Source organism: Artemia sp. Qi Xiang Cuo, chromosome 8, assembly GCF_049724085.1.
Source record: "Artemia sp. Qi Xiang Cuo chromosome 8, ASM4972408v1, whole genome shotgun sequence".
Taxonomy (NCBI): domain Eukaryota; kingdom Metazoa; phylum Arthropoda; class Branchiopoda; order Anostraca; family Artemiidae; genus Artemia; species Artemia sp. Qi Xiang Cuo.
In genome coordinates, this window is record NC_142801.1 from 21,545,617 (window position 1) to 21,554,813 (window position 9,197).

Sequence of the window (9,197 nt, forward strand, 5' to 3'; positions counted from 1 at the left end):
TTTTTCATTGTTGAATCTTTGTTTAATGTTTTATGGGCTGCTGCAAAAATGCATATTTAAAGCATTGTAGCCCCGTTTCAAAATTGAAACCTTAAACCCCTCATGTAGCTGACAAATCTGGGTGGCATTTTATTTTGTTACCCAGCCATCCTCATAAAATAGAGTTTTTTTTAATCTACTGAGATTCAGATCCATGTTTTCAATGTATAAAATTATGGACCCACTTCCCCTCTCATTAAACGTGTCCAAAGTTGAAATCAATTTATTTATCCAGTTAGAAAAATTGTACTCACATTCATTTAGACCAAGGCAAAAAGTCTTATTGTCAGTTGAAAAATGAAAATAAAAAATATCCCCGGATGTTCCCTTTTGTAAATAAAATTTTTGATTTACTGATGCTTTAAATCCCCCTTGACCCTCCCATTCTGAATCTGAATCTACACTTGTGCTCGAATTTTGTCGATGTAGCTATGGAGAACATTCACAGGGTCAGTTTAAATAATGCCCCCGTCAACCGCGTTTTCCTCGGGAGGAAAAAAATCTACCCTACATGTTTGTAAGTGACTTAGAGCAGACTCTAACAAATAAAATTCACGTAATTCCGGGTACATGACACTATTTTCATGTCCTGCACCTATTTGCACACGACTCAATTCACTCATAGTAAAACCATCGTCAAAAATGTCCCCGGAAAAATTAGATCCAACAATTCGCATTGTTGTATTATTACTACTACTACTATTATTAGCACTAGGTGTATCATTAAGGGGAATTGTGGGGGTGACGTAGAATTGTCAATAACACCATTTCCCGTCTATTCAATTACATCAGATGGAGATGGCATAAAGTCCTCTAGGCTAGTTAGCATGTCTTCCAGTGTGTTTTGGGACAATTGATCAAGCCAGACTGTATTATTTTTGTGACGTAATTTTTATATGAGAATCCAGTTCAGTTGCACTACTAACATCACCTAAATGCTCACGCATGAATCTATCTACCCATTCTGGATCCTCTATCATATCAAAGTCACAAGTTAAATCATATGCTCTAGTCATATCCCCATAAACATAATTAAGAAAACCTCTATGCCATTCCACATTGTCTAGAACTAATGCTGATGGCTCATCTCTGAACTCCCCTGGTGGTGTTAGAATTGGTTCAGTAAATGCCGATATTTCATCACCCAATGGTGGTGGTATTTCATTAATCTATAAAAAAGAGCTTATTTTTTATGTGAAATAACCATTATTTTTATAAAGTTGATAAACTATGTCAATTTTTCATAGTCATTGTCCCACCACCTGAACAATAAAAAGAAGAAAAAAAAAGTTACATTGGCACATGTCTTTCATAAAGACAACTGAACATGTTAAAAGTGAACAAGCGAACATGTCGCTTAGCGACGGATTTGACTGAAGTGCTGGACGCAGTTAACCTGGACTAAATAAATCATTGCTAGCGAAGAACTTTTTTCTCCTTCCATATCAGCAATTAAAGTGCCCCCCCCCTTCCCCAAAATTTTTATATGTCAATCGTGAAATATCATTATTCACCGCAAGCAAATAAGAAGTCGATTTACTAAATTATTAAACAATATTTGTTTTGAAAAAAACAGCTTTTAAAAATTTATAAACGATTTAAGAATTAAAGCTTAGCTAAATAGCCCCCAAGACCATCCTTGTGTTTAAGACGTCGTTCATAAAGAATTAATTAAAGCTATAAAATTGTAACACCCAGAAGGTTTTTGTATCTCGTTACCCCAAATATATGCATGCTAATTCAGTTACATTGCGCCGCAAATTTTTACATGTCAATCGTGATGAAATAAACACACATCCGTGATCTTTCTTCTGCGTGGCAAAAAATAGAAAATTCCACATTTTTACAGATAGGAGCTTGAAATCTTATCATTTGGGCTGTCTAATACGGTAAATCTGATGGTGTGATTTGTGTTAAGATCACTTGACTTTTAAGGGGTGTCTATCCCTTTTTTTTCAAAAATCAGGAAAATATTCTCAGCCTCGTAACCTCTGATAGGTAAGACTAAACCTAATGAAATTTATGTATTTGAAATCAGCATAAAAAGTCAACTCTTTTTATATGTCTGTTGGTATCAAAATTCTGTTTTTTAGAATTTCGGTTACTTTTGAGGACGGGCGCTCCTTACTTACAGTTAATTACCACGAACTGTTTGACGTCGTTGAATTTTTAATGCTTAGGGTTGTTTTAAAAGCTAAAAAATAGTCTTAAATTCTGCATTTTAGTATAATTTTTCTTTTATATTTTGGTTGTTACGTTGAGTGCGGCCCTTGGGCCGAACTCAGGCATAGGGGCGAAATATTCATTTAAAGTTTTGAATTCCACTGTCTTCAGAAAATTTTTTCCTATTGTTTTGATTGTAATCAGTTGCTAAAGATGGAAAGGCAGCATGGTCATCTTCATAATTTGCGTGTAGTTTTTATCGAGGATGTGTTCCCCTCTCCTCACGAAATAAAATTTTACGTAAGTGTTTATTGGGAGCAATGTCACGTTTATAAAAATTTTATCGTGACAATGTTTTCACTTTTGTTACTTTCATGTCAGTTCTCAGGGACAAGGACAGAGAGAGAGAGAGAGAGAGAGAGAGAGAAAGAGAGAGAAAGAAAGAGAGAGAGGGAGAGAGAGATTGGGGAGGAATAGCATTACTCACCGCAAGCATATAAAAAGTCGATTTATTAATTATTAAAATATTTTCAGAATATCTATTTAAAACTTACATCGATAATCACAGCCAGCTCGTCAGACTCCTTGCTCCAAGAGTCCTTAGTCACAGGTCTATTGATGCACGGGAAAACAAAATCCTTTACTGAATCGTGAAAATCGACTGGTATCTCCCCATCAATTTCAAAAAACCATCCATCCGAGCCATTCTCCTCAACACTGTCAATGTTGGGGAAATGGGGAGCTTTAGGGTCATTGAACCATTTATAGTCACTGCAAGGTAGCGCATAATGGGACATGGCCGAGGGGCAGAGAGAATTCATATTGAGGAAAACTGCATCCGATTTTGTCCCCGTCTTCTCTGCTGTTGGATCAGTTTCCAAAATACGATCCCCGTGAAAATCAAAATCACCACTCACTGACCTTTCGATGAACAAGTGCTGATCAATGTCTGTGATTAGCCCAATTTTTTCCCAACTAATTTTTAGGATGAGGTCCACCACCAGATGAGGAGATGAAAAATAATAGTCCAAATCAAGATTAAATTCCCAATAGATTTTGTCCGTATTTTTACACATAATGTCAAACAAAGGTAACACGTCACTCGACAAATACAGCTTGCAGTAGTCAAACCCATTTTTACACCCTCCCTCTGCCCACACTTTCGTAGCAAAACTGTATTCATCGGGGGTGCACCTACGATCATGTAGACTGTCGTAAAACGATTAAATCGGAGGAATAGTTTCCTCGGTGAATCTTGACATGCAACAATAATATCCATAAGGATATATGCCCTTGACCGTCAACAAATCATATAAATCATTTTGAAATTGTTGCTTGAGAAGGGGTAAAGCGTTGCAGCCGTCATCGTTTTTCTGCACCTGAATTAATTCGCTCAATGATTTAGGGAAAAACTGTAGGAATCTAAAAGGCGAATTTTATGCGTGTACTCAACGTCGGCTTCAATAAATTTCCACATAAATTCCAAAACAAGCAACTTTTCCGATGATTTAGGCATGATTTTGTAGGAAAAGCTGTCTATCACCCATGCATCATCCACAGTTCCATTTCTTTGAAGATGTGCCATTGCTGGTAGCATATACTTCAGATCGTATTTAGAGTTTTGTATATAAACAGGAAGAAAGAGTTGCTGTTTCATTTTTAAATTACATGAAATGTGAGCCCACCCCCGAAAGTTACTTTTTCCCGTTAAATTGGCATCAATAAGATAATTATGATCCTGGACAGCGTCTTTTGGAGCAAGAACACCTCAACAAACCCAACAAATCGTCCCGTTTTTTAGTGCCAGTTGCTGTTTATCTGATAATGTCATTGGATAGTTGGTATGACGCAATCGTGAAAGTGCGACGTTTGCTGTTTTTATTAAAGATATCAATAACTGTTCCATACTACCCTCCTCATCCATAGCCAAAAAAACTCTTCCAACTGCATTTTGTTGTTGTAATCGCGACGAGCATGTGCAGAGGAACACGCAACTAGTTTGTGTTCTTTGACTATATTTGGCCTTGATGGGTCTGATACCTTCACCAGTCTTAATTCACAGTCTAAAGACACTTTGTCAACTTGTAACAGGGAATTTTGGAAATTTTTATATTGTAAAGTATCTTTGCCTTCTGCCGGCATTTCAATTCTTTGATTCTCATGAATTTTGCAATGCCTCAGGTGATCCGAGAATGTTCACTAAGATCTAAATGAGGAATGGCACATTGGGCAATAGAGACATTCTCCTTTGTTCTTGCTATGGGATAAGAGTCGACTTATTGCTGCAACGGGGAAAAATGACCATAGGAATTTACATCTTTGGGAGGCTCGTAAATAACCCAAACCCAATTTTTAACATTATCCACCATCGGTGTCCTCACTGAATACAAAACCCCTTTTTATTTGGTTTCTTTCCCCATCCTAAAAATTCTGTGTCATACTGGAGAACAACCACCCCCAACCCAAGATTTTCATTTGCTTTTTCAAATAAGGTTATATCTTCTAAGGACACTGAATGCTTTCCCTCTAAACAATCAAAATTTACTTTAGGGAAATTTTTTCCACCGTTACGAGCTAGTCCGTCGAGATTTTTCATTGTTGAATCTTTGTTTAATGTTTTATGGGCTACCGCTAAAAATGCATATTTAAAGCATTGCAGCCCCGTTTCAAAATTGAAACCCTGAATGCCTCCTGTAGCTGACAAATCTGGGTGGCATTTTATTTTGTTACCCCGCCCTCACCTTAAAATAAAGTTTTTTTTTAAATCTACTGAGATTCAGATCCATGTGTTCAATGCATAAAATTGTGGACCCACTTCCCCTCTCATTAAACGCGTCCAACGTTGAAATCAATTTATTTATCCAGTTGAAAAAGTTGTCCTCATATTCATTTAGACCAGAGTAAAAAGTCTGGTTGCCAGTTGAAAAATGAAAATAAAAAATATCCCCAGATGTTCCCTTTTGTAAATAAACTTTTTGATTTACTGATGCTTTAAATTCCCCATGACCCTCCCATTTCTGAATCTGAATCTCAATTTGTGCTTGAATTTTGTAGCTATGGAGAACATTCACAGAGTCAGTTAAAGTAATGCCCCCGTCAACCGCGTTTTCCTCGGGAGGGTTAAAATCTACCCTATATGTTTGTAAGTGACTTAGAGCAGACTCTAACAAATGAAATTCTCGTAATTCCAGGGACATGACACTATTTTCATGTCCTGCGCCTATTTGTACAGGACTCAATTCACTAATAGTAAAACTATCGTCAAAAATGTCCCCGAAAAAATTAGATTCAACAACTTGCATTGTTGTATTACTACTACTACTACTATTAATAGCATTAGGAGTATCATTAAGGGGAATGGTGTGGGGGGGGTGACATAGAATTGTCAATAACACCATCCCTTGTCTGTTCAATTACATTAGATGGAGATGGTATAAAGTCCCCTAGGCAAGTTAGCATGTCTTCCAGTGTGTTTGGGGACAATTGATCAAGCCAGACTGTATTGTCCTGTGACGTAATTTCTAAATGAGAATCCAGTTCAGTTGCTCTACTAACATCGCCTAAATGATCACGCATGAATCTATCTACTCATTCTGGATCCTCTATCATATCAAAGTCACAAGTTAAATCATCTACGCTAGTCATATCCCCAAAAACATCATTAAGAAAACCTTTATTTCATTCCACATTGTCTAGAACTAATGCTGATGGCTCATCTCTGAACTCCACTGGTGGTGTTAGAATTGGTTCAGTAAATGCCGATGTTTCATCACCCAATGGCGGTGGTATTTCATTAATCTGTAAAAAAGGAGCGTATTTTTAATGTGAAATAACCATTATTTTTATATTGTTAATAAACTATGTCAATTTTTCTTAGTCATTGTCCCACCACCTGAACCTTTAAAATAAGAAAAAAAGTTACATTGGCATATGTCTTTCATAATGAAAATTGAACATGTTAAAAATATATTTGGTTTAGTCAGGAAAATGAAGTCTTATTCTTAGAGGATAAGTTAGAACAAGAGAATGATATATAAAACTAATGGTTTTATTCAAAAAAAAAAAAATTTCAGAATAAAAATGCAAAATAGGGATCCAACTCTAGTGCTTGTCCATCTTGATTATAATTTTCAATAAAACCCGAGCATCGTTCAACCGAGGCAGTATGTTCTATGAAGCATTGCTCTTCAGCCTCGGTTAATGAGCATGCATCCCATACATTGGTCGCTGGTGTTGGTGCAACTTTCCCCCTTTTCTCGACAATTCAAATTTTCCAATGTCACTTGGCAACGGATTTGATTGAAGTGCTAGACGCAGTAACCCTGGGCTAAATAAAACATTGTAAGCGAAGAACTTTTTTCTCCTTCCATATCAACAATTAAAGTGCCCTCTCCCCCCCCCCCGGAATTAAAGTGTCTGCGTAACGCCTCCATTACGATTTCTCCCTGCACGAGCAAGAAAGTAATAAATTTTGATTTTGCTGAACATATCAGTACCTATTCTGAAGGCGTAGCAAACTTGTTTTATAAAAATATAAATAAAAACTAACGTGGATAAACAAAATTAATGTAGCTTGTAAATAAAATACAATACCCCATTTTGCTGCAATGTCCCCCTGTTTCATAGGTCTGCATTTATTATAAAAAAAAGTAAGTATGACGGTAATAGACCCTTAAGGTCCAAACCGACGGTGCTGATCTCCGTTTCGTGACCCTTCAGCCAGGAAGTGCAATGGGGGGGGGGGCAAATGATAAAGAATTATAGAATAAATCTTAAAATCTTGACGGGGGGGCAAAAGCCCTTAGAAAGTCAACCCCGCCTCATCCCATCCCATCCATATGTACGTGAATGAATGATGTGAATGATGTATAATATTATTTAGTAAAAAAAAAAAAAAAATTAACTCTCTAATGCAGCCAAAGACCTAAGCCTAGTTAAATGGTAATTGGTTTGGTTAATAGAACATTAAGCGCAACATTTATTATTTCTTTATTTACATATTGGAATTAACATTTTAAAATTAGAATAGCCAAGGCTTTTGGTGTTTTGAATATTCTCGTTTATTTGATTGAAATTGTTTAATTTTAAAATAAAATAATGACCTTTCGAGATTTAGGTCTCGTTAGATTTCAGTTCAATGTCTTCTTTTGCTTTGAATATTCTCGTGTATTTAATTGAAATTGTTTTATAATAATAAAAATAACATAATGAGCTGTTGTGGTCCAGTTTGAACTTCCTGCATTCAAAATTTGGTCCAAATTTAGGATCTAGATCCTTACTTCTAATCTCCCTCCCCCATCTTCTAAGAAGTAAATAGATCTCCACACATGTGACATGTGTATACAAATAAACTAGAATAGTCTTCCTCATTGAATTTGAGGATGCTTAAGACTGTATGAATCAGGATTTTATTTCATAATTATATATTTTATTTAGTATTTAGTATTCCACTGGTAGCGTTGATTTTCACCAAATCTGGTGTTTATAAAGGTTTTACTAATAGCTCAAAACAATTAAAACTGGTAAAAAAAGGCGAATACGTGTTCTTCAGACGATGTTTGAGTTCCGAAAAAACTGGTATTTTTTGTATTGTATACAGGCCTATAAAATTTGTAACACCCAGAAGGTTCCTGTATCTCATTACCCTAAATATATGCATGCTAATTCAGTTATATTGTGCCGCAAATTTTTACATGTCAATCACGAAATAGCATTATTCACCGCATGCATATAAGGAGTCGATTTACTAAATAATTAAAATATTTTCAGAATATCTATTTAAAACTTACGTCGATAATCACAGCTAGGTTGCCAGATTCCTTCTCTGCTTTGGAATGCGGTGCGAGGCGAATTACAGTTGATCTGATTGCATTCAATGATTCGATTAATCCCGTCTCGGTGTTATCCTGAGTTTCATCCAATTTTGCACGTTTTTGCTGCGATGACTGATCAACAGCATTCTAAAATAAAAATCATTTTCAGTTTTCAAACTATTTAGCTTATGAGAGGGCACTGCCCCCCCCTTCAATATCACAGTACCAAACCCCCAAAAGTTGAAAAAAATGACACAATCTAATTAGCTACTTCAATTTTTACTTATTCAGAATATTAATGGAGGGCACTGGGCCTATCAATTCCATAGTACCAAACACAAAAAGTTGACAAATATAGATCTTTTTTTATATGCAAAGCTTTTAAAACTTTTTATATACCTAAATTGTGAAATACTTAAAATCACAGAAAAAAGGAAGAAGGAAGACTCCGACATAACCTAAACCAAAAAATTATTAAGTATATGAAGGTGGTCGCCCTCTAGTCAATATCTCACCCCTTTACGCTAAAGTTTTTTTTAGCACTTTCAAAAGAGGTATCTATTCTAATTAACCAGCCTTTGTGATTCAAGAGTTCGTGATTTGAACAAAATTCGAACTTTAGCGTAAAGAGCGAGGTATTGACTAGGGGGTAAACCCCTTAATACATGTGATAAAAACATATAAATATAGAAGTTTCGTTATGTAAGTTAATTCGTAAGTTAATTCATAACTTAATTTTGAGAAAGCCATTTTTAGCCAACAAATTTGTAAACATGCTCTTCTTAATCACATAGTGAGAAAACATCCCTTTACAGGTAGAAGAACGTAGTGATTTGATTATTTTATTGGTGAAACTACCCACCCAGTTTGAATATTAACACCTTTTTTCAGGTGGAAAGGATGATAAACGATTTGATTATTTTATAGCGAAACTGACTGGCCCTGTTTTGAATATTTACCGAAATTTGAAGAAAAAAAAACAGGGACTTTTTAATTAGAATAGGAAGCTTTTTTGAAAGCGCTAACAGCTTTAGCGTAAAGAGCATGATATTGAGGAGGGGGTGACCTTTCTTATCTGCCGAAACTAATATGCAAATTCTATTTTAATTTTTCATATACAATGAGCCAAAATCAAAGTGAACCTGCCTCTCTTTTTTTTTGAATATTTACTAAAATTGAAAC